Here is a 21989-nt window from a genome sequence, read left to right as displayed (position 1 = left end):
GCTGCAGCTGCCTCCAGCCCTGGGCCTGGCCGCGCCGAGTGCCAGCCCGGGGCAGGCGCTGCCAGCAGTGGCTGTGTGACCTGCGGGGGACACGGCTCCGTCCCTGCCCTCCCACAGTCCCTCTACGCCCCATGGAGCCCTGCAGGGAGCCCCAGCCCTGGGAAGGGGCTGCTTGTGCCAGCCGGTCCTGGAGAGAGGCAAAGAGCCCAGGCTGGGGCTGGAGACTGGCCCCTCTGCCACCTTGCTCTGGCAGAGACTGTGGGCCCCATGTTGAGAGCTGGTGGGAACTGGGCCCCTGGGCAGGGATGAGCGCAGGCCCCAAGGGAGGCTGCTCAGGGCCACCAAGACCTATCCGTACCCACAGGGCCCAGGCAGACTGCCAGGTCACCTTTATCAGCACAGAGGGGACACATCAGGACTCAGCCACGATTTGTTGCCATGGACCCTCCTGGCCCCAACTCTTCTGCTTGTGAGATAACTCTTCTGGCCCTTGGGATCATTGTTATTCTCCTCCAATCCCACTCAGAAAGGGGACACACCAGTTGAGGGATATGTTTTAATTCAAGACAATAAAGCTTCCTGTGTCCAGGCATCACGGACGGTCACTGTTTGTTCTTCTTGCCCGTCTTGCCAGTGCTGAGGAGAGAGAAAAGAAGAGGCTGCGTGATGTACAGGGACAAAGGCAGAGAAATACCACACACTAGCTGTATGATGACACATGTATGATGACACATGTATGATGACACATGTATGATGACACATGTATGCTTGGATGTGCTTCTGATAGCATCTCCCCACTCATGTAACACAGGCCCCTGTGTCCAAACAAGGTCCCCATGCAGCACATCAGTCTGGAGCTGGGCCTGTTGGGGCCCACACTGGGGGTGATCCTGGCTCTGGGATCCACCTTTGGGGACCAGTTGGAAAAGGTGCAGGCAAACCCTGGAGGGGCCCCTTTCTGCTCAGCTGTTCAGGACTTGTAGGTCCCAAAGCTGCAGCCTGTGCTGAGCGGTCAAGAGCTACCCCTTGGTTGGAAGGGAAGTCTCTTCCTAGGCCAGTGTGACTTGTTCGTAGTGAAAAGAGGATGCAGCAGCACTGACATCTCTCACTCGATCTGAGACCCCTCCTGCTTTTGTCCTTCCCCAGCTCCTCCACCCTGGTTCCATTTATACCGTCCAAAAGAGCGCTTGGCATTTGCTTGGGGCTGGACAGAGGCGCTTAGTGCCTAGGTGGAACCCAGATCGATCCCATGTTGTGAGAACTCTCAGGGTGCTCTGTCCAACCCAGTGCCTCTGGGTTTGGGAGTGCTCCCCCTCTGGGGGTCTCTGCTACCCAGTGGTCCCAGGCTTTTCCTGAAGCTGGCACATACGTACCCTTTCCGTTGAGTCCCCTGTTGCTGGGCCTCACTTTTCACCTCCTCTGTTATCCCAGATAAGGAGTAGGTCACGGACACACCCTTGTTTCTTCCCAGGTAGCATACAGACACTGCCGGAAGAACTGGGATTTCTTTCTGGACCTGAAAGAAAATACCCAACAGGTCTGTGTCCTGCTTACCAGTCCAGTCAGCTGCTCTCAGCATGCAGAAGCTACAGATGCATTACAAAAGCAGAGCACAAGCCGTGTCTTTGACAGCAAGCTCATGGCAAAGGCAGTGAGAACTCACATGAACACATTGGAGGGGTCTTGTACAGCTACTACCCATCGACTGATGCTTTTGCATAACACAGGCTGGCACAAGAAGCACCTCATACATCAGGAGCACCTACCTCTTCTGCCTCCTGAGGCCCTTCATTCCATGACCCTGCAGATGGTGGTCGGGTTGCAAAGGAAGTTCTCCTCCCACGTCGTTCTGCCACCTGTGTGCAGGGTCTTGGGATACGTGGGAGCACACTGCAAATACACAACATGAGGATCCGCATGAGCGCAGGGTGAATTGGGCCTTGCTCACACACTGGGCACCTGCTTCTGCAGCAGAAGGCAGCTCTGCAGGAAAAGACCCAGGCTTCCCTGGTGGTGGTTGCATCAATGAAGAGAGCAATCCCCTTCAGCAAAACACCCAGGGGTGCACCACATGCCCAGAAGAAAGATTCAGGTGCCCGCTTTGAGGCTTTCTCTCCATGCAGCTTGGAGTGCAGCAGGGTCATATACAAGGACACACCATTAGCCCCTATTCTGCCAAAGTATTAGGCCCTGGAAAGGCAAAGAAAGAGCTTCTCTCTGTTTAATCCTGCTTCACTACAGACTCACTGGCCTCTCGAAAATAGTCCCCGGGGTGGGGCAAGCCTCAGACACAAACCTCTTCTCCTTCAGAGGCCTTGCAAGAACACAGAATTTTCCTCAGCCTCACAGATGGACCTTAGACCTCCAGCCCTATGGACAGTCCCGAAATCCACTGACCCAAGCTACTCACCTGCTAGGAGGGGCCTTCCCCACAACTTTCTCCTCCTTGGATTCTCCCACTTTCCCAGATGATACTTTGATGGGTGGGTGGGGTGTCCGTAAGTTGCAATGCCTGGCAGGAAGCTCTTCTGCAAGCAGGAGACAAGAAAACATCTCAGAGCAGAATCACAGTCACCAATGGGACAGGAGTGACATACAGATCTCCTCCATACTGGGATGGAACTGTGAGGCCTCCACTGAAGACCTTTAAAACCAGGGCTCCTGGTTGGTCTGTGACCTCTTCTCACATTCGCTCATCTTCATTTTTTTCTGTGCAACATCATTTGCTGATGTGGGGCTCCTGTTCTATCATGCTCTACATGTTGCTCCTGCTCTTCCATGTCCATGCTATTAAAAGGAGGGCTCACAAGCACTTGTACGGAGCCTAAGTGAGTCTCTTTGGGGCAATAATTTCTCCACAAGAGAGGAGCAGATCCTGGGATCCTTCTACAGATCTCACATGTCTGAGATGCCTCTGGCAATACTGTCAACTCAAAGGCAGTGCTTAGGGAATGTATAGGACAAACTCACAAGGAAAGGGCAGAACTGTTTGCTTTGAAAATCCAGTGAAGTTTTGGCACCTATTACTACACTCCTGACGATCCTGAGCAGGTTCCTTTGGTCCCATGAGATAGGTCAGGAGATAGGGCACTCTACACATTACTATTCTGCTCCAGGAAAAAGGGACGATTCCCAGGAATTCTCCTCAAATCTGTCTCTCTCCCTCCTGACCTCCTCAAATGGAAGAGTAGTTTGACTGCTGGTACCCTGGTGCACAGAGTCTGGTGGGAAAGCTTAACTCAGAGGGACCAACTGCATGTGGGAGTGCTGGGCTGCCCTGAGCTCTTCCTCCCTTGGGAGACACTTGACATTTGCCTTCAGGGCTCAGAGGCAGCACAACTAGTGCCTCATGGATTCTGACACACCGCAGTGGAGATATGGCTCCAACACATGACGGCATGGAGGATAAAAGGAGAAGACACAAGCCCCAGCAGGATTAAGTGCTCCATTACCTTTCTCAACACTCTTCTTCTCCTCCTTTTCCAAAGCAGTCTTTCCTTCAGCATCGCTGACACCTCTCAGCCGCCGATGCCGAAGAGCAGAACCTCTCCCAGTGGGAGGTCTCCCACTTGGAGGTCTCACCAGTGGTAGACTGGGAGAAGTCTCCAGCTCCTGCCTGCAAACAGCAAAAGGACAGCATTCTGATGGGAAGATTCCACACTTCCTTTGCAGCATTTGCTAACTTTGAGGACACATCTTAGAGCTACTCTGATGCCCATCCTTGCCTAGAGCAGAATATGCAGAATAGGCCCAATTCTGCAGGACTGTCCTGGGAAGTGGAGTGACCCAGTACAGAGCTCCACTGCATAAACTTCCTCCCCAGCCTGCTCCAGGGCTTCCAATCCCCATCCTACAAGAAACCTTTCTTGAAGTTTCCCCAGCCATATCCCCCAAGCTGCCTCGGGAGGTCAGCTCCCAGCTGCTCTCCACACTCCTGTCCAGGAAGGACACATTGGCCTCCTTTCCTTTCCCCCCACTTTCCACCATCATTTCAAATTCATCCCAATCTTGCCCTGCACATCCCTGGCAGTCCCTCCTACGCATGCATTGCTGTACACGGAAAGAACAGTCTCCAGCCTCCACGTCGCTAAGGGAACAAAGTCTCCACAAGCTGGGAGCCACCACAGAGCTCTCCAGGAGCCCCTGCACAGAGCTCCACAGCAGAGCCTCAACAAAGCCAGAAAAGACTGGAGTTCACGGGTTTCCAACCACTGAAAAGAGTTACTCCCAAACCACTTCCAGAGCACCTTCACAAGCCCTGACAATGCAACACTACCAAACACGTGCTGAGAGGATTCTCACATGGCAGCCAGCAAGCAAACATACTCACTTTGGAAGCTTGATGGCAGAGCCAGCTCTTTGGGTGCCTGACAGCACCGAATCTTTCCTCGCTGACATCTGCAAAGGAGAGGGACACATGTGAGATGCTGCCAAGAAAACGCTCTTGTTGCTCACAAGGGCCACCAATGCTTCCACTCTTCAGAGAAGCCACTGCCTATTAGAAGTTCTGAAACAGTCTTTGCTGTTCTGCACGGCAGCCCCTCCTTGTCACAGAAGAGGAGCTGCAGGGGAACAGAGCAGAATGGGTAGTAACACTGCAGGGCTTTCCGCAAGGGCATGGATCAAGAGCCTCACTGGGCAGGAGAGCAATTCTTGCCTAATGGAAAAATCTCTGCAGGGGGGCACAGGTGAAGGCGTTCCCCCAAAATGTAGGGAATGGGCAAGGCAGTTCTGCTAGGGAGGGAGGGGAAGGACAGGGACAGCAGGTCTGTTATTCCATGCAGTGAACACCACTCCTCACACTTTCCTCTGACCACGCTCGTGAGGCTGCCTGCCAGCACCATTGTGCCCCTCAGGGAATCCTAGCAAGATTGAACCTCCCTTTTCTGTTCTCCTCTGTCATCTAAATGATCACAGAGATGAACAGAACATCTCTTTCTTCAATCCTCAGAGGAACCAGCAATGATATTTCTGTCAGAAACGGGCCTTAGGAGGGACTTCTGAGGTGTACATGGAGAACACAGCAGGAACAGATGCATTAAAAATGTAGAGCACAAGCCGTGTCTTTGAAAGCAAGCTCACGGAAGAGGCAGTGAGAGCTCAACTGAACGCACTGGAGGGGTCTTGTACAGCTACTACCCATCGGCTGATGCTTTGGCATAATTCCACCCGGCACAAGAAGCACCTCATACATCAGGAGCACCTACCTCTTGTGCCTCCTGAGGGCCTTCATTCCCTGGCCCTGCAGCTGCTGGTTGGCTTTCAGCTCTTGATGTCTTGGCACTTCGTGCGGACTCCTGAGTGCAGGGCCTTGGGATAGGTGGGAGCACACTGCAAATACACAACACAAGGAGTTGCATGAGCACAGGGGGAGCTGGATCTCCAGCCCTTGCTCACATGCTGGCCACCTGCTTCTGCAGCAGGAGCCACCTCTGCAGGGAAAGCTCCAGGCTTGCCTGGATGCAGTGTCATCAATGGAGAGAGCAATCCCCCCTCACCAAAACACCCAGGGGTGCACCACATGCCCAGAGGAAAGCTCCAGGTGCCATCTTTGAGGCTTCCTCTCTATGGAGCAGGGTCATTTACAAGGATACGCTCCAAGACACACCGTTAGCCCCTGTCCTTCCAAGTGCTTTAGCCACTGCTAAGGCAAAGAAAGAGCTCCTCAGTGTTTAATCCTGTCTCACTACAGATTCACTGGCCTCTCAAAAATAGCTCCCATGGTGGGGAAGCCCCACACAAACACAGCTCCGCCTTCAGAGGCCTTGCAACAACACAGAGTTTCCTCAGCCTCACAGAAGAACCTTAGGACCCCAGCCCTATGGACAGTCCCCTATGGCCACTGTCCCAAGCTACTCACCTTTCAGGACGCTTCTTTCTCTCTGTTTTCGCCTCCTTTCCTTCTCCCACATCCCTTGATGGTTCTTTGAGGGGTGCTTGGGACTTCGGTAGGAAGGAGTGCGTGGCAGGAAGCTCATCTGCAAGGAGAAGACAAGAAAACACTTCAGAGCAGAATCACAGTCACCACTGGGACAGGAGTGATGTAGAGATCTACTCCAAGTTGGGATGGAACTGCAAAGCCTCAACTGGAGACCTTTACAGCCAGGTCACCTAGGCAGTCTGTGACCTGTCCTCATACTGACTCCCATCCAACTCTTTGCTTTTCACAGCCTCAGAGAATGCTTGAGGTAGGAAGAGACCTCTAGAGATCATCTAGCCCAAAACCTCTGCTCCTGCAGGGACAACTGGAGCACATGCCATAGGATTGCATCCAGGTGGCTTTTCAACATCTCCAGAGAAGGAGACTCCACAACCTCTCAGGGTAGCCTGTTCCAGTGCTTTTTCACCCTCTCAGTGAAGAAGTATTTCCTCATCTGGACAGGAAACTTCTGCTGTTTCAAGTTGTTCCTATTATCCCTTATCCTATCACTGACTACCCCGGGAAGAGTTTGCTCCTATCCTCTTTACATTCTCCCCTCAGGTATTTGTACATGTTGACAAGATCCCATCTGCATCTTCTCCAGGCTAAACAGGCCTAGTTGGCTTAGTCTTTCTTTGTAAGATAGATGCTCCAGTCCCTTAATCATGTTTGTAGCTCTATGATGGACCCTCTCTAGAAGTTCCACATCCCTCTTCTCTCTGCAACACCATTTCTTGACATGGGGCTTTGCTCCTGCTCTTTCATGCACACGCTATGAAAAGGAGGGCTTGCAGTGCTGTGTTGGTGTCCTAAGGGAGTCTCTTTGGGACAGTAATTTCTCCACAAGAGGGGAAAAGGTCCCAGGAGCCTTCTACAGGTCTCACAGGCCTGAGCAGCCTCTGGTGACACAGTCAACCCAAAGGCAGTGCTTAGGGAATGTATAGGAGTAGCTCACAAGGAAAGAGCAGATCTGCTTGCTTTGAAAATCCAGTGAAGTCTTGGCACCCATTACTACCATCATGACCATCCTGAGAAGGTTCCTGGGGTTCCAGGAGATAGGTCAGGACATAGGGCACTCTTCCCATTACTATTCTGCTCCAGGCAAAACGGATAATTCCCAGGAATTGTCCTCAACTTTGTCTCTCTCCGGCACAACCTCCTCAAATGGAAGCGCAGTTTCACTGCTGGTACACTGCTGCACAGAGTCTGGTGGGAAAGCTTAACTGAGAGGGACCAACTGCATGTGGGAGTGCTGGGCTGCCCTGAGCTCTTCCTCCCTCGGGAGTCACTTGACATTTGCCTTCAGGGCTCAGAGGCAGCACAACTAGTGCCTCATGGATTCTGACACACCGCAGTGGAGATATGACTCCAACACATGACGGCATGGAGGATAAAAGGAGAAGACACAAGCCCCAGCAGGATTAAGTGCTCCATTACCTTTCTCAACACTCTTCTCCTCCTTTTCCGAAGCAGGCTTTGCTTCATCACCGGCGACACCTCTCAGCCGCCGATGCCGAAGAGCAGAACCTCTCCCAGTGGGAGGTCTCCCACTTGGAGGTCTCACCAGTGGAAGACTAGGAGAAGTCTCCAGCTCCTTCCTGCAAACAGCAAAAGGACAACATTCTGATGGGAGGATTTCACATTTCCTTTGCAGCATTTGCTAACTTTGAGGACACATCTTAGAGCTACTCTGATGCCCATCCTTGCCTAGAGCAGAATATGCAGAATAGGCCCAATTCTGCAGGACTGTCCTGGGAAGTGGAGTGACCCAGTACAGAGCTCCACTGCATAAACTTCCTCCCCAGCCTGCTCCAGGCCTTCCAATCCCTGTCCTGCAAGAAACCTTTCTTGAAGTTTCCCCAGCCATATCCCCCAAGCTGCCTCGGGAGGTCAGCTCCCAGCTGCTCTCCACACTCCTGTCCAGGAAGGACACATTGGCCTCCTTTCCTTTCCTCCCACTTTCCACCACCATTTCAAATCCCAGTCTTGCCCTGCACATCCCTGGCAGTCCCTCCTACGCATGCATTGCTGTACATGGAAAGAACAGTCTCCAGCCTCCAGGTCGCTAAGGGAACAAAGCCTCCACAAGCTGGGAGCCACCACAGAGCTCTCCAGGAGCCCCTGCACAGAGCTCCACAGCAGAGCCTCAACAAAGCCAGAAAAGCCTGGAGTTCACGGGTTTCCAACCACTCAAAGGAGTTACTCCCAAACCACTTCCAGAGCACCTTCACAAGCCCTGACAATGCAATACTACCAAACACGTGCTGAGAGGATGCTCACATGGTCAGCCAGCAAGCAAATATACTCACTTTGGAAGCTCGATGGCAGAGCCAGCTCTTGGGGTGCCTGACAGCACCGAATCTTTCCTCGCTGACATCTGCAAAGGAGAGGGACACATGTGAGATGCTGCCAAGAAAACGCTCTTGTTGCTCACAAGGGCCGCCAATGCTTCAACTCTTCAGAGAAGCCACTGCCTTTTAGAAGTTCTGAAACAGTCTTTGCTGTTCTGCACGGCAGCCCCTCCTTTGCACAGAAGAGGAGCTGCAGGGGAACACAGCAGAATGGGTAGTAACACTGCAGGGCTTTCCGCAAGGGCGAGGATCAAGAGCCTCCCTGGGCAGGAGAGCAATTCTTGCCTAATGGACAAGTCCCTGCAGGAGAGCACAGGTGAAGGCGTTCCCCCAAAATGTAGGGAATGGGCAAGGCAGATCTGCTAGGGAGGGAGGGGAAGGACAGGGACAGCAGGTCTGTTATTCCATGCAGTGAACACCATTCCTCACACTTTCCTCTGACCACGCTCGTGAGGTGCTTCCCAGCACCATTGTGCCCCTCAGGGAATCCTAGCAAGATTGAACCTCCCTTTGCTGTTCTCATCAGTCATCTAAATGATCACAGAGATGAACAGAACATCTCTGTCCTCAACCTGCAGAAGAACCAGCAATGATATTTCCGTCAGAAACACGCCTTAGGAGGGACTTCTGAGGTGTACATGGAGAACACAGCAGGAACAGATGCATTAAAAATGTAGAGCACAAGCCATGTCTTTGAAAGCAAGCTCATGGAAGAGGCAGTGAGAGCTCAAGTGAACGCACTGGAGGGGTCTTGTACAGCTACTACCCATCGGCTGATGCTTTGGCATAATTCCACCCGGCACAAGAAGCGCCTCATGCATCAGGAGCACCTACCTCTTGTGCCTCCCGAGGGCCTTCATTCCCTGGCCCTGCAGCTGCTGGTTGGCTTTCAGCTCTTGATGTCTTGGCACTTCGTGCGGACTCCTGAGTGCAGGGCCTTGGGATAGGTGGGAGCACACTGCAAATACACAACAAAAGGAGTTGCATGAGCACAGGGGGAGCTGGATCTCCAGCCCTTGCTCACATGCTGGCCACCTGCTTCTGCAGCAGGAGCCACCTCTGCAGGGAAAGCTCCAGGCTTGCCTGGATGCAGTGTCATCAATGGAGAGAGCAATCCCCCCTCACCAAAACACCCAGGGGTGCACCACATGCACAGAGGAAAGCTCCAGGTGCCCACTTGGAGGCTTCCTCTCTATGTAGCAGGGTCATTTACAAGGACATGCTCCAAGACACACCGTTAGCCCCTGTCCTGCCAAGTGCTTTAGCCACTGCTAAGGCAAAGAAAGAGCTCCTCAGTGTTTAATCCTGTCTCACTACAGATTCACTGGCCTCTCAAAAATAGCTCCCATGGTGGGGAAGCCCCAGACAAACACAGCTCATCCTTCAGAGGCTTTGCAAGAACAGAGAGTTTCCTCAGCCTCACAGAAGGACCTTAGGATCCCAGCCCTATGGACAGTCCCCTGTGTCCACTCTCCCAAGCTACTCACCTTTCAGGATGCTTCTTTCTCTCTGTTTTCTCCTCCTTTCCTTCTCCCACATCCCTCGATGGTACTTTGAGGGGTGCTTGGGACTCCGGTAGGAGGGATTGCTTGGCAGGAAGCTCTTCTGCAAGGAGGAGACAAGAAAACACTTCAGAGAAGAATCACAGTCACCACTGGGACAGGAGTGATGTAGAGATCTACTTACAAGCTGGGATGGAACTGCAAAGCATCAGCTGGAGATCTTTACAGCCAGGTCACCTAGGCAGTCTGTGACCTGTCCTCATACTGACTCCCATCCAACTCTGCTTTTCACAGCATCACAGAATGCTTGAGGTGGGAAGACACCTCTAGAGATCATCTAGCCCATAACCTCTGCTCCTGCAGGGACAACTGGAGCACGTGCCACAGGATTGCATCCGGGTGGCTTTTCAAGATCTCCAGAGAAGGAGACTCCACAACCTCTCTGGGCAGCCTACTCCAGTGCTTTTTCACCCTCTCAGTGAAGAAGTATTTCCTCATCTGCACAGGAAACTTCTGCTGTTTCAAGTTGTTCCTATTATCCCTTATCCTATCACTGACTACCCCTGGGAAGAGTTTGCTCCTATCCTCTTTACATTCTCCCCTCAGGTATTTGTACATGTTGATAAGATCCCATCTGCATCTTCTCCAGGCTAAACAGGCCTAGTTGGCTTAGTCTTTCTTTGTAAGATAGATGCTCCAGTCCCTTAATCATGTTTGTAGCAATGTGATGGACCCTCTCTAGAAGTTCCACATCCCTCTTCTCTCCACAATACCATTTCTTGACATGGGGCTTTGCTCCTGCTCTTTCATGCACACGCTATGAAAAGGAGGGCTTGCAGTGCTGTGTTGGTGTCCTAAGGGAGTCTCTTCGGGACAGTAACTTCTCCACAAGAGGGGAAAAGGTCCTGGGAGCCTTCTACAGGTCTCACAGGCCTGAGCTGCCTCTGGTGACACAGTCAACCCAAAGGCAGTGCTTAGGGAATGTATAGGAGTAGACACAAGGAAAGAGCCGAGCTGCTTGCTTTGAAAATCCAGTGAAGTCTTGGCACCCATGACTATCCTCCTGACCATTCTGAAGAGGTTACTTTGGTTCCAGGAGATAGGTCAGGAGATAGGGCACTCTTCCCATTACTATTTTGCTCCAGGTAAAACTGATGATTCCCAGGAATTGTCCTCAACTTTGTCTCTATCCTGCACAACCTCCTCAAATGGAAGCGCAGTTTGACTGCTGGTACCCTGGTGCACAGAGTCTGGTGGGAAAGCTTAACTCAGAGGGACCAACTGCATGTGGGAGTGCTGGGCTGCCCTGAGCTCTTCCTCCCTTGGGAGACACTTGACATTTGCCTTCAGGGCTCAGAGGCAGCACAACTAGTGCCTCATGGATTCTGACACACCGCAGTGGAGATATGGCTCCAACACATGACGGCAAGGAGGATAAAAGGAGAAGACACCAGCCCCAGCAGGATTAAGTGCTCCATTACCTTTCTCAACACTCTTCTCCTCCTTTTCCGAAGCAGGCTTTGCTTCATCACCGGCGACACCTCTCAGCCGTCGATGTCGAAGAGCTGAACCCCTCCCAGTGGGAGGTCTCCCACTTGGAGGTCTCACCAGTGGAAGACTGGGAGAAGTCTCCAGCTCCTTCCTGCAAACAGCAAAAGGACAACATTCTCATGGGAGGATTTCACATTTCCTTTGCAGCATTTGCTAACTTTGAGGACACATCTTAGAGCTACTCTGATGCCCATCCTTGCCTAGAGCAGAATATGCAGAATAGGCCCAATTCTGCAGGACTGTCCTGGGAAGTGGAGTGACCCAGTACAGAGCTCCACTGCATAAACTTCCTCCCCAGCCTGCTCCAGGCCTTCCAATCCCCATCCTACAAGAAACCTTTCTTGAAGTTTCCCCAGTCAAATCCCCCAAGATGCCTCTGGAGGTCAGCTCCCAGCTGCTCTCCACACTCCTGTCCAGGAAGGACACATTGGCCTCCTTTCCTTTCCTCCCACTTTCCACCACCATTTCAAATCCCAGTCTTGCCCTGCACATCCCTGGCAGTCCCTCCTACGCATGCATTGCTGTACATGGAAAGAACAGCCTCCAGCCTCCAGGTCGCTAAGGGAACAAAGCTTCCACAAGCTGGGAGCCACCACAGAGCTCTCCAGGAGCCCCTGCACAGAGCTCCACAGAGGAGCCTCAACAAAGCCAGAAAACCCTGGAGTTCACGGGTTTCCAACCACTCAAAGGAGTTACTCCCAAACCACTTCCAGAGCACCTTCACAAGCCCTGACAATGCAACACTACCAAACACGTGCTGAGAGGATGCTCACATGGTCAGCCAGCAAGCAAATATACTCACTTTGGAAGCTCGATGGCAGAGCCAGCTCTTGGGGTGCCTGACAGCACCGAATCTTTCCTCGCTGACATCTGCAAAGGAGAGGGACACATGTGAGATGCTGCCAAGAAAACGCTCTTGTTGCTCACAAGGGCCGCCAATGCTTCAACTCTTCAGAGAAGCCACTGCCTTTTAGAAGTTCTGAAACAGTCTTTGCTGTTCTGCACGGCAGCCCCTCCTTTGCACAGAAGAGGAGCTGCAGGGGAACACAGCAGAATGGGTAGTAACACTGCAGGGCTTTCCGCAAGGGCAGGGATCAAGAGCCTCCCTGGGCAGGAGAGCAATTCTTGCCTAATGGACAAGTCCCTGCAGGAGAGCACAGGTGAAGGCATTCCCCCAAAATGTAGGGAATGGGCAAGGCAGATCTGCTAGGGAGGGAGGGGAAGGACAGGGACAGCAGGTCTGTTATTCCATGCAGTGAACACCATTCCGCACACTTTCCTCTGACCACGCTCGTGAGGCTGCCTGCCAGAACCATTGTGCCCCTCAGGGAATCCTAGCAAGATTGAACCTCCCTTTGCTGTTCTCATCAGTCATCTAAATGATCACAGAGATGAACAGAACATCTCTGTCCTCAACCCGCAGAAGAACCAGCAATGATATTTCCATCAGAAACAGGCCTTAGGAGGGACTTCTGAGGTGTACATGGAGAACACAGCAGGAACAGATGCATTAAAAATGTAGAGCACAAGCCGTGTCTTTGAAAGCAAGCTCATGGAAGAGGCAGTGAGAGCTCATGTGAACGCACTGGAGGGGTCTTGTACAGCTACTACCCATCGGATGATGCTTTGGCATAATTCGGCCTGGCACAAGAAGCGTCTCATACATCAGGAGCACCTACCTCTTGTGCCTCCCGAGGGCCTTCATTCCCTGGCCCTGCAGCTGCTGGTTGGCTTTCAGCTCTTGATGTCTTCGCACTTTGTGCAGACTCCTGAGTGCAGGGCTTTGGGATAGGTGGGAGCACACTGCAAATACACAACAAAAGGAGTTGCATGAGCACAGCGGGAGCTGGATCTCCAGCCCTTGCTCACATGCTGGCCACCTGCTTCTGCAGCAGGAGCCACCTCTGCAGGGAAAGCTCCAGGCTTGCAAGAGCTCCTCAGTGTTTAATCCTGTCTCACTACAGACTCACTGGCCTCTCGAAAATAGCTCCCATGCTGGGGCAAGCCCCACACAAACACAGCTCCTCCCTCAGAGGCCTTGCAGGAACACAGACTTTCCTCAGCCTCACAGAAGGACCTTGAGAACCCAACCCTATGGACAGTCCTCTATGGCCACTGTCCCAAGCTACTCACCTTTCAGGATGCTTCTTCCTCTCTGTTTTCTCCTCCTTTCCTTCTCCCACATCCCTCGATGATACTTTGAGGGGTGCTTGGGACTCTGGTAGGAGGGACTGCTTGGCAGGAAGCTCTTCTGCAAGGAGGAGACAAGAAAACACTTCAGAGCAGAATCACAGTCAGCACTGTGCACCACATTCACCACCTCACGGCATCTGGCACATCACATTGGAGCCTTGGAACCAACAACTGTCAGCAAGGAGGAGAAGAAGGCACAACTCGCCACCAGGATTCAACTGCTCCATTACCTTTCTTAACAGCCTTTCCCTTGTCTTTTTTCAAAGCACGTTTTCCTTTTCGTACAGTGGGAACTCTCAGCCATGTATGTAGAAGAAAAGGAGCCACTCCAGGGGGAGGTCTCCAAGGTGGAAGTCTCACATATGGTTTCTTGGTAAAAGTCTCCAGCTCCTGCCTGTAAACAGCAAAAGGACAGTGTTCTGTAGCAAGGACTCCACATTCCTTTGTAGAACATGGTAACTCTGGGGACGGAGACACACGTCAGAGCCACTCTCAAGCCCATCCCTTCCCACAGCAGAATATGCAGAACTGGCCCAATCCTGCAGGACTCTTTGCAGAACATCACTCACTTTGGAAAGACCATCACACATCCAGCAAGGGTCAGTGAAACAGCTCTTGCACTGTCTGGAATGACTGTACCCCTCATCTGTGGCATCTGCAAAGGAGAGGGACACATGTGAGATGCTGCCAAGAAAATGCTCTTGTTGCTCACAAGGGCCGCCAGTGCTTCCACTCTTCAGAGAAGCCACTGCCTTTCAGAAGCTCTGAAACAGTCTTTGCTGTTCTGCACGGCAGCCCCTCCTTGTCACAGAAGAGGAGCTGCAGGGAACCCCGGGGCAACGGCTGAGGTGCTCTGGCTCCACGTGCGTCTTACTGTGCTTGGATCTCTGCATTCCAGCTCAGAGTGGGGTGAGCAACAAGCCCTGCCGCCTGCTGTGGCTCTAACACCACTGAAGAGGAGGTGCTGAGGCTACCTCGGGGATGCTGGCAGCTCATCCACAAGCTGCAGGTGCCTGGTCTTACAGTAGAAGGACAGGGAATTACAGCAAACCACTCCATCCAACAGCACCAAGGGCAATCAAAGGTACCATGACCCCCTGCCACACAGGAGGGATGAAAAACACTGACGACTTCTAGCCTCACAAAGAGAGGGCTGAGATCACCAGAGAGCTGGCAGAGATGTCTGATAGCCCCAGCAGTGCAGGGAAGGGCAGCAGGGGTCACTGTGCAGGGACCTGCCATTCCTCTTGTTCAGGAGAGACCCCGTGCCCAGACACGTTGTGGCAGCCCAGGAGAAATCCATTCCCTTGGGCTTGGTTACGGCTTCAGAAGAGCAAGAGCTAGCACTGCAGAAATGCAGAACTTATCCGAAGAAGAGCTCTTAGCACCACATCAGAGTCATTCATCCTTTCGAGAAGGCTCTTGTAAAATCTCATTCTCACAACTTTCTCTTCAATCACCAGGATGCCAACGTCCCTCAGAACAAGGGCCACAACAGTCCCATTCCGAAGACAGTCAGAGAACTGCTTCATGGTCTCTTGGATGCAATTCCGCGCTACTTTTGCAGGAAAGGAGCTGTAATATTCTACGCGATCGTAGCGCAGGCGCACGCATCCCTTAAAACCTAGGCAGCAACAGAAAAGCAACACAGTCACTAACAGAGCTCTTCAGCAGGCTAAAAAAAAACATAGAAAGAAAGAGAGAGTGTCTGCAGCTGGAAGGTCTTCCAGCAAGACAGTGCTACAGAGCTGTCCTCTTAAACCCTCTGGGAAAGCCATAAAGGACACCAGTGTCCTCCCTCCTGTGGGAGAAATTCCTAGCACTCCACAGCTTCATGGGCCAAGAACACAGCAGCGCTTCCTTCCTGCAGGAACCAAAGAAAGGCTCCTGGCTATTTTGCATGATTGTGAGGCAGGATGGCAGTACAGGGAGAGGAGAAAGGGAGCCAGTTCCCAAGACAAGGCATTGCTGAATCTTCATTCATGTTTGCTATAAAGAATATTAAGTAATTGTCATTTTTACCTCCCTCCTTCTGGACACCCCCAGGCCCTCAGAACTGCTCAGTACACAGCCCTGCTTTGGGTAACCAAGGCCCATTTCCAAGGAATGACACACTGAAGTTATAGCACTATAGCTCCAGGAAGGTAGAGTCACTGGAAAGGAAAGGTCCGCTGGAAACACAGCCCAGAGCTCCTGCTGCCCACGGCCATCACCCCCATCACACTGCAGCTGCACTGCTGCCAGCACTGCCCAGCAATCACGGCACAGCTGGCCGCGGAGGGGTTTTCCTGCACACTAGTGTTCCCATCACTCTCTCACTCTGCCAGAGTGTCTTCAATCTGCTTTGAAGCAGAAGCAGCTTGGAGGAGCCAGCAGCAATGCTGCTCTTCATCCTTGCACAGTCTGCTGAGGCAGCAATAAGGAGCAGGAGTTTTAACTATATAGCATTAGAAGCAGCTGCTCCAAAACATTTCATTGGAGACAGCTGTAAAAGCAAGTCCAAGAGGGAGAGAGAGAGAGCCATTTGATTGTGCATTATGACGTCATAACAATATAATTAAAAAAAAATATAAAATGAAAACGACCTGAAGCTCTCCTTAGCACCCGATGTAGGAATTAGAGATTTCAAACAGCCCCTGTGGAACAGCAGTTATCCACACCCCACAGATGTCGCAAGGCAAAGCAAAAGTTTCAGCCTGTCTTCTTACCAGCATCATCATCCTTCCCTATGTCTAGATCATGACTCTCTGCAAGTTCCTCAGAGATGCGGAACACGGGTCTGTAGGCCGTCACAGGAGAAGTCTTGCCGTCTTTATCTCTAACGGAGACTTTTTCTCTAACAACTCTGAAGGCCCCAAGTTCACAAATTCTCACACCCTGCAAACAGAACAGAAGAGAGGAATTCTAAGCAGGGGAGGGGAACAGAGACCCAGATCTTGTCAGAGCATGTCCATGGGCCCTGCTCCCTCCCGGCATACAAAGGGACAAGACGGAGCCCTCTGGAAAGCTTGGAAGAAGTCTTGGAGAAGTCCTTTGGAAGAACATTCCAGGTGATTTTCTCCCCCTCCTCAACTCCTCTCAAAATTACATGTTAATCATCTCTCACATCTAGGAGATCCATAGGAAGGGTTTCCAAGAGGGAGATAATCCTGCTCCACCCATCCCCCCACAAAAAGGGGAAAAAAAAAAAAAAAAAAAAAGCCAGGCGCTCTCTTTGTTATTTCACTCTGCCAGTGGGGTCTAGAGAAGGAAAAGAAAGTCTCCAACCACTCCCCAGAATGAAATTGGACTGGAGATTTGCCATCTCACTTTAGGGAGACATTATCCATTGCACTGCTGCGTTTTGGAGCATCCTTCTCCAAGGGATTTACTTTCGGTTTCAAGGAGGGGCAGAACCATTGCATCCAATGGCACAGAGATGCCAGGACTGCTGAAACCATCAGGGAGGGACGGAGGGGAGGGACAGGAGGGCAGACCCACCGTGTTCTTCACCAGCTTCTCTACTATATAGTCTGAAGCACCTTCCCAGATGAGCACAGCCGCTGGAAAAGCAAGGGAAAGGGCTGCCTGTCAGGCTCCAGGCTGGGCAACTCACAACCATCCAGCACACGCCTCACCAAGGAGATGTCAGGAGCAGGCACAAACAAACAGCACCCCCTCCCCAAAATGACCCCCCTGCTGCGAGGGGCCGCAGCGCTGAGGTGGGCACTGCCACCAGGCTGGAACCTGTGCCCTGAGCCCGGCAGTGCTCGGCACCTGGCACGGGCGGGAGGAGCCGGCACTGCTGCCCCGGGACACCCACGGCCACCAGAGCTGCTCCAGCTCCTTCCCCTGCCAGGAGCTCACAGGTGAGGTGGGTGATCCCCACTGTGGGGCCAGCAGGGACCCTCGGGACAGGGACTTCTGCCTGGGGACCCCGGGTCTGCAGGGGCAGCATCAGGACTGGAGCCAGGAGTCCTGGCGGTCACACCGGCACCACAGCTAGAGGGGACCATCAGCCTGGGCTCTGCCTGCTGCCCCCAGCCCCTCCAGCCCCCTCAGCCTGGGGTTTCCACAGCCATGTTCACAGCTTCTCATCTCTGTGACAGCTCCTGAAAAGATCTCCTGAAGGCCTCACCTTCTGGGGGTACTTCTGGAACCGCCTTGCCACGTCGTTTCCCGTGGCCACCCTTCCAGAGCGCCATCCTTCTCCTCCTCGCTCTGGGTCGCCCTGCAGAGGGAGGTGATGAGGACAGAGCTCCTCTCCTCCTCTTCCTCCACACACGTCGCTCAGCACTAGGCTGCCCACGCTGCCCCTCGCTGGCTCCCGCTCGGAACCAGCAGCTCTTTGGAGCAGAGCAGAGCCAAGAGCAGCCCCAGCACCTGCGCTCTCCCAGCTCCGCCGCGACGTGTGGGGAGAGGCCGGGCCGCGCGGGACAGGGCAGCTGTGGCTGTGACACGGGACGTCCCCTGTGACCGCAGCCCGTGTCACAGAGGGGACCGGGCCCCTCGCCCCCAGGGCCTGGCCAGGGCTGGCCCTGCAGCGGGCAGGGGCTGCGAGGGGCGCTGGGGCTGCCCCTGCCCCACGCAGGCTCTGTCGCAGGGATATCCCCCCGACGGGGTCCGGCCGGTCTGCACACTGAGCCTGTGCTCATCCGGCCACGGCCCCGTGTGGGGAACCTGCCTGCCAGGGAGGGCAGCGGCACCGCAGCGCGCTCGCCCCATGGCCACACAGCGCGGGCGGCTGCTGCCGCCGGGGCAGGGAGCGCTGCCCACTGAGACCACAATACCTCCAGCAGCTCCTTGCAGCCGCCCGAATGTTCTCCTGGGTGCTCCAACCAGCGGGTCCATCCCCTGCCAGTTCCTGCAGAGCTGCAGGCCCCAGATCACTGAATACAGGGGCCTCATAGGGAACAGCTGCAGGGAGCTGGCAGTGGGTCCAGCTTTTAAAAGGATCTGCAAGGCCCATCTGTAAGAAACAGGAGACATTCAAAAGTGGTCTGCAGACCTCTGCTTTGAACACACTCAGATGTAGCATGGGGATCCCTAAGAGGACAAGGAAATGAAAGAAGGGAAAGCAACTCATACCCACACGTAAATAACCTACTGCTGAAGCAGGACTCAAGAACAAGGTTTTCAAAACTTCCCAGCTGTGCACTTCCCCACTAGATAGATGGCAAGGGTCAAACTATTAGATCAGCTAAGGTAAAGAGGAAGTCTTGTGTAAACATCAACTTCAGGAACAGGATCCTCTTACCTTAAAAAAAAAAATAGCATAACCCTATGTGGAGCCCTGAGGGGATTACGGAGGCTCCTAGGAGTAGGATTAACAAGGGGTCCTCGAGGGTGGGGGGGCACACTGGGGCTATGGGGCAATTCTCGGGGCCGTTGGGGAGCACCGAGAAGTGGGGGAGCTCCACAGCTGAGGATCCATCAGGCCCTATGCAGGGCTCCAAGGAGGCACCCATAGGGTAGCATGGGGACACCTAAGAGTGGAGGTCACCCCTGGGGGGGCACCTGGTCCCTATTGTGGGGTTATGGGGGCTCCCAGTGGTGGGAGTGAGATGTTATGGGGGACACCTGTACGTGAGGGCCATCCAAGAGAGACAGCAGGGCCCCATGGGTGGTCTCGCAGGGTTCTGGGGTTTTCCCTTGGGATTACGTGGAGCTCAGGGGAGCAGCAGTTATGGGGGTGCAGAGGTTGGGGGTACCCAAGGGTGGGTGGTTCAGGGCTCCAGGAGCCCTTGGGGCGCTGACTCGGGTGCCACCAACAGTGGCCGTCAGCAGGGTGGAGTGGGACCGTGTCAGGTCCCTGCAGGCAGCTGCCCAGCGGCCCCTGCTCGTCCCGGCCCTGCCTGTGGGGCTCTCTGGGGACCAGCCCCTCTGCAGGCACCCATAGATGTCCCCCACCCATGCGCCCGCTATGGGCGCCTTGCCTACGCTGCCGGCCATGAGGGCATCCCCAATGCCCAGGGACAGCCCTGGGCCTGCAGGGGCAGCGCCAGCACCTGCGGAGCACCCTGCACCCATGGGAGCACTGCCAGCACCCACAGGTGACGCTCCTGCCGCGGGCGCCACCACCAGCTCCGTGGCTCCCCCTTGTCCCTGCCACGAGCCCTCGCCAGCGCCCACGTGCACAGTGAGGAGTGGGGGCGACCCCTCTCCAGGCACCCACGGGTGCTGGCAGAGCTGCAGGTCCCGTGGGCCCCTGCCAGCACCCGTGGGCGTCCGTGCCCACCCCATCCCAGCCTGGCCCCCGCTACAGGCCGTGGCAGCCAATAAACTCTTGGTGGGTCGCACGCGAAGCCTGGATGGTGATTTTTGGGGGTTGCTGGAGGGGCAGATGCCTGGGCCCCCCATTGGGCTGCAGGGCACCCACTGGGTGCTGTGGCACAGGGGGGTGGGCAGGGAGCCTGGCCGCACAGCCCGGGCAGGAGCTGGCGACACCGCCGCGTCGTGCGGCACCGCGCGGGGCTGCGCCTGCCCTCGCGGGCGCTGCACACACGGGCCTTGCAGCGGGGCTGCGTGTGCGGCAAACAGGCACCCAGCATGCACAGCGCGTGTGCTGCGTGCGCCTCTTGCAGGTGTGCTGCGTGCGCCGTGCATCCGCTGCAGGTGTCCAACACACACGTTTTGCATGGGTTGCATACACGTTGCCCATGGGTTTTGCACACATCGCACGTGCGTTTTCCCTGTGTTCTGTCTGTGTTGCCCATGCATTACCCACCATTTTGCATGTGTTGTGCGTGTGTTGCACTGTGTACCAAGCAGCACAGAGCTCATCTCTGTGTCTGGTCTCTTTAATGTTCATGCTTGTAGCGGTAAAAACATCTGTCCCCATGTGTGAGGGGAATACCCTCCACTCTAGATGTGATAGAGCAGAATCTAAACTCACCAAACAGAGTAAAAATATTTGTCAAAAATTAAGAAATGATGTCCTGTGGCTTCAGTTGCGCCCCAGCACAGGTTTAGGGTGGAGAGGCCCTGGTTGCTCCCAGAACAGCCAGCTGGAGCTGAGGCCGAGGAACTGAACAAAGGTCGTCCTGAGAGGAAGAAAATAAGTTTGTCTGTATCGCTGGTGGACTGGGGCCATGGCCAGTTCCCTGTGGGACACCAGGGATATTTCCTACTCAGGATGTGCTGCCCAGGTCTTTTTGATCCTTCTCTTGTTTTCAGCATGATTAAAACTCCACAGCATCATAGCATGTACTCATTACATTGCCATCTGCAGACCCCTGCACTGGGGGACCCTCCTGGACAGCAGAGTGTGTGTCACAATGACAGCAGTGGTTTGGGGCTGTGGCTTTCTCCACACTGGGAACACATTTTCCATTCCACTCTGCCAAGGCAATGTGGTGGAGCAGTTCTGAGAGATTCCCCAGATCCTTAAGCTCTGCTGCTCAGACTCCTACCTTAGAGAAGATGGGGTTATTGTAGCTAGTGCTTCTTTAGGCTTTGGATGTTTTCTTTTCACTGTGCTGGCCTAGATGCAGATCTCTGTGGTTGTACTGAGGATCCCCTCTGAGCAGAGCCAGCACAAAACCCTTTCCATGTGCCTCCTGTACCTGACTGTGGTCTCCCTGTTTGTCAGCACTGCAATATTTGGCCACCTGAAGCCTCCCTCCATCTCCTCCATAGCTCTGCATTGGAAGGTGGTTCCAGTACTGAACTCCCTCATCTACAACATAAGGAACAAGGAGCTCGAGGAGACACTGAGGAAACTTTTTCAGTTGATGTTTCAGCAGCAACAAGACATCCATCTCTCTTTGCAAGTGATCTCCCAGCTCTTTCAGGTAACATTTGTGGTTTGGCTGTGCCATGTGTGATAAGCGTGTTTGTACACAAATACATGAATTCTTCTCTGTCCTTCAGAGGCCTGAAGCACTTCTGTCTGTCTCAGAGGCCTTCTGTCCCTCTGCTTCTCACCGTGTCAGAACTGGCTTCCCCAGTAGCATCTTTGTAATAAAAGGGGTTTTTCTTAGCACTGTGCCTGAAGGTTGGGATCTTCCTCCCAAACTGGAGTCAAGAGTGGACTTGGGGAACTGCACCCAAAAAGCCCCTCTGGCTGTGGCTGAGTTTTGCATGGGTCAAGGAGTATCAGTTCATACAGTTAGGAGACACTGTGAAAGGAAAATTAACAAAATCATCTATTTGTCTCATTCCCAGGTCCCTGAGGCTTTTTGAGCTGGATTTTTTTTTTTTTTGCATTTTTGAGGGGGAGGACGATGTTTCTCTCAAAAAAGACCAGCTCCTGCTGAATCCTTTGCAGCCCTCCAACACCATCTCCATACTCTCAGCATCTCTGCTAATTCCTCATGGGTCTCTGAGATGTCACAGCTGTGCCATGAGACAGCAGAGCCTTTCTGGAGGGCAGGTGGAACCTGGCAGTACAATAAAGGGAAAAAGCCAAAGGACCATTAGCACTGAAGATGGGTTATCCTTAAGCAAGACTCAGATCAGTTTCCAGACCTATGGATGGCAGTTCCTGGAGCT

This window comes from Tinamus guttatus, unplaced genomic scaffold (genome assembly GCF_059628265.1).
Source record: "Tinamus guttatus ecotype Peru unplaced genomic scaffold, ASM5962826v1 Tinamus_guttatus_pri_ptg000219l, whole genome shotgun sequence".
Classification (NCBI taxonomy): domain Eukaryota; kingdom Metazoa; phylum Chordata; class Aves; order Tinamiformes; family Tinamidae; genus Tinamus; species Tinamus guttatus.
This window is presented reverse-complemented; position numbering follows the sequence as displayed.